This window comes from Triticum dicoccoides, chromosome 5A (genome assembly GCF_002162155.2).
Source record: "Triticum dicoccoides isolate Atlit2015 ecotype Zavitan chromosome 5A, WEW_v2.0, whole genome shotgun sequence".
NCBI classification, from domain to species: domain Eukaryota; kingdom Viridiplantae; phylum Streptophyta; class Magnoliopsida; order Poales; family Poaceae; genus Triticum; species Triticum dicoccoides.
Window position 1 is genome coordinate 302,219,580 of NC_041388.1, and position 4,340 is coordinate 302,223,919.

Below are 4,340 nucleotides of genomic sequence, written 5' to 3' on the forward strand. Positions count from 1 at the left end.
GCCCCCACCCTCGTGGACGGTCCGGGACTCTTCTGGCCGAACTCTTTTACTCTGGGGGCTTCTTTTGGTCCATAAAAAATCATCAAAAATTGGCACATCAATTGGACTCCGTTTGGTATTCCTTTTCCGTAAAACTCAAAAATAAGGAAAAACAGAAACTGGCACTGGGCTCTAGGTTAATACGTTAGTCCCAAAAATTATATAAAATAGCATATAAAGGCATATAAAACATCCAAGATTGATAATATAATAGCATGGAACAATAAAAAATTATAGATACGTTGGAGACGTATCAGTGGACCATGTCAAGCACGTGGCAGCATGATCCCAAAGTGATTAGCTTTATTGACACCCATATAGGAGACGAGTCATGCTAGCAAGGAGAAGCAGATAAGCGGCGGGGTAGGCCTACCGAGATTCAACCTCGACACGACACCTAGCAATGCATTTAATGCACTTTTTCCTAACTTCCAGAGTTATGTACGATAGCACTGCTAGCTATCTAATCTCACCCAAATGACTGTTTTGCCACTATGGTCGCCCTTTAACCTATAAAAGGAGGCCCGAGGCAACCTAGCAAAGGGTTCAAACATTTCGACCCCCTGCACTTGTACACGCGTGATTGCACTCTCGAGGCACCCTTGCCGGGCTAGTGCACTCTGCGCCTTTGTCCTCCTCTAGATCAATCCACCAAAGTAGGAGTAGGGTTTTACGCTGCAAAGCGGCCCGAACCTAGGTAAAAACTAGCTGTCCATCGTCGTGTTGTCCCCTATTGCTTATGCTCTTTGTGCAACGTGGCCGTCCCCATGCCAAACCACAAAGGGGCACCCCCACCCCATAGGTGATCGTGCTCCACGCCAACATCTTTGGCGCACCAGGTAGGGGGTGTCGCTTGTGCGAACCCGAAGTAGTAGCCTACGTGTTGCTCTTCGTCGTCCACTATTCCGATGACAGCTCCCAGGCGGGAGAGTGGAGCGGCGGCGCCGTTCCCCTGTTCCGATGGTCCCTTCATGTATGACTGTGGGCGCCATGGGCGCCGCGGTCACAGCGGCCCAACTAGCCACCGTGGGTGGAGTGGCCGCTGCTGGCAGTGCAGCGTCCACCCTGATCGTGGTCTTCTTCGAGCGTAGACCGCGGCCTGGCTATGGCACGGAGCGAATGTTCTGATTGCTAATAGGCCAAATTCGATGGCACAAACGTTTGTCCCACTGGGACGCACGTTCATCCAAGCGGTAGACCGTGGCAAATACATCGGATCTCCGCCCTAGCATGTGGAGTGGCATTGCCGCAGAAAGAAGTTGCGGCCGGGCGCATCTCCACCTTATCTCGGCAAGCCTCACCACTCATTGTGGTACCCTGTGACCACATCTCCTACGGGTTGAATGCAACTTGCTGTGTGTGGGGCTTCCAGAGAGAGGGGAGATTTGCACCTCCGCAGCAACAACAGTAACAAGATTGAGAAAAGATAAGTCGCAGAACCTTTATTGGGTTCCAGGATTCTTCCCGTGTTCCCTTTATGACTCCTTTGTTTTAGACCCTATTGTTCTATATGGGATATCTGTAACGCAAAGTGACTCTTCCGTTTTCGCTTGCATCCTCGTTTGTTTCGAGTCCGCTCAACAGACCAGGCAGTCGCATCGATTATGTCGAAGGGAAACTTGCCAGTGGCGCCTATGCTTGCAAGAATGCCAAGGGCCCGTACCCACGGCGGCACAACTAGTACTTGCCCCGGCAGGCTCCCAGCATGCGCATGACTTGATGCCATACAAGAACGATAGGCAATATAAACTAAAAAGGATAACATTGGTTCATGCAAATACTTAAGAGTACTATTACATCACGAAAAGTAGCAAGGCCTAACACAAAGGCCGAAATGTGTCTTCTTTGTTTGGCAGCGTCCCAGCAAATGGAGCTAGTCCCGGCGTCCTCCTTGGACCCGGGGCACACGAAGGACCTAGTCGGCCAATGACCCGACAACTTGGGTAGCAAATAGAAGTATCCGTCCCGGAAGGCAACCTCTTGAAAGCATCGGAGATGTCGATGTCGGGATGGCGCTGCACATAATTGACGGTAAGAGGTTGCCTGCCAGGACGGATACTTATGTTGCTGCCCAAGTTGACGGGAAGTATCCCGGGCATGTTGAGTCTCAATGGTGAAGCAGGATGACTTGTCATCCTCGTATGTCTTCAGCCCTTCAATGAGACCCTCGAAGAAGTGTGTGAGCTTGACGCTCGGGGCCTCAAGTTCATTGACAGAGAATGTCTAGCTTTTCATGTTCATCTTGGCAATCTGGGAGGAGATACGCTCAGCTATGTTCACCAGGTTCTTTGACCAGAGGCTATACAGTTCAACTTGCTCCTTGAGTTTGTGCTCTGCATCCTTGCGAAGAGATCCGGCAGTGTTGACTTCTTCCGCCAAGGCCCTCTCACGGTCCTTGGCCTACTCAAGATCCTTCTCAAGGGTGGCAAGCTTGGTTTTCAGATCTCCAATGGTGCTGAATGCGGTCTTCAGGTCCTGGTCCTTGGATGTAAGCTGTGATTGTAGCCCCTCCAACATGGAGGCTATTTTCTGTGCTTCTTCCCGGAGGGCCTCGATCTCCTTCTTATTCCCGAAAGCTCTTCTTCCAGTTTCCCCATGCGTGTTTCGAGCTTTGCTTTGGCTTCAGAAGCTGCAGCAAGGTTATTGGAGACTTCTTTCAGTTTAGTTGTCGCGACATGAACCTGTGAGTCGATGGCCTTCTTGTGGCCGTCCTCCAGATGCTTGGTGCCCTGCTGAACAAGGCTTTCCAGTTCGTCATCTTTGGCATGGAGGGCATCGTCCAGGGCCTGCTCGTGAGTGTCAATATCTTTAGCTTGGGCACTAAGTCGCGCCTCGCGCTCTAGAAGCCTAGCATCGTGGGTCTTTGCTCTCTCTCTATGACAGCCGCCATCTTCTCCTCTCGAGCCCTGAGCTCACCGGATCATGCATTGTACCAAGAGCGTAACTCCACAGCTTTGTCCTTCAGTTGCTGGGTGGCAGAGTCACAGGCTTTATGATCATCTCGGATCACTTGCCGTTTCTGGTCGTACCTCTCCCGTACTTCCTTGAGCCTGGCAGCTACTGCCTCTAGGAAGGCCAAGTCTATGGAGCTGTCACCAAGGTCACTCGCTTCCTTGGTCTTCTGGGTCAGAGGGGCCAGTATGCGACATATCTCTTTATCAAAATTTACCCCCGCAAGGGCTGACGAACTAGGGGCTGTTGGGACTGGGTGAGCTACAACCATTGCTAAGCTGCTTGCCGGGATAGTGACCCTCAAGTGGGAGGCATCGCTCTGAAGGGTCACCTTCTCCTCAACTTCCATCGTAGGGACGGTCATGTCACCGGGGATTTCCTCTTCCCCCATTGAGGTTCCTTGGGCGTCCTTGGAGGCCTCGGCATGACCTTCTTCCGTGGCAATCTTGAGGGCTTCTGCAGCGACATCCTTTCCTATGTATGCCACTTCCTCCAAAGGTTCCTTTTCTTCAAACAAGGGGGCTCTGAGGGAATGGAGGCAGGAAGGAAATGAAGATCAGAAACCAGAACCAAGAGTTAAAAAAACAGAGAGTTCCCAACATGGATTCGAAGGAAGCTAGATTACCTGTCAGCGGCTGGCGGGAAGAAATTTCTCCTTTGCCGGTAGTATCTGTTGCTGGCAGGCATCTGGCATCTTCTTCTTCCATGGGGTAACTTCAATACGGGAAGACCTGACAGAAGGAGCTCTTGCTGAGGATCCCCTTCCTTGGGTGTCACTCGCAGAAGGAGATGAAATGGTCATTGTTTGCTGCCGGGCTTCCCTTTGGGAGCTCCCGCCAGTATCCTTGGCGGGCAATAGAAGAACTTCAGCATGGCCACCAGCAGGTGCAGTATGGCCCATGCCTTCACGCAAGGGGCTAGCCGGGGGCTAGGTACAGGGCCACCTCCAGCATCCCTTGCCGGTTCAGCGCCTAACACTGGTCCTAGCTCCTTTGTCGTTTTGGCCCGCTTGGCCGTTGAGCAAGGGTCTCTTCGTCCCTGTCAAGGCCAACATCACAAGATCAACCACGAATTAAGAGAAATGCGACTGAAGAAAAATGATTGAAATTAAGAAAAGCTAATGACTGTCCTCACTCTGGATCATCAAGCATGGCATCCATCTCATACACCAGAGACGGGGGTATTCCCTGGCCCTCTTGAGTGGTGGTGGTGGTGGGGGGGTCCTGCTCGCTGATGGTGCTGGGCTTGATGGAGGTGTGGGGTCTACTCCTTTCACCACCCACTACCGAGAAGGCGGAGTTGGAGCTGGGGCAAGACGGGCCAAGTGACAATGTGTCAGGACCCCGATT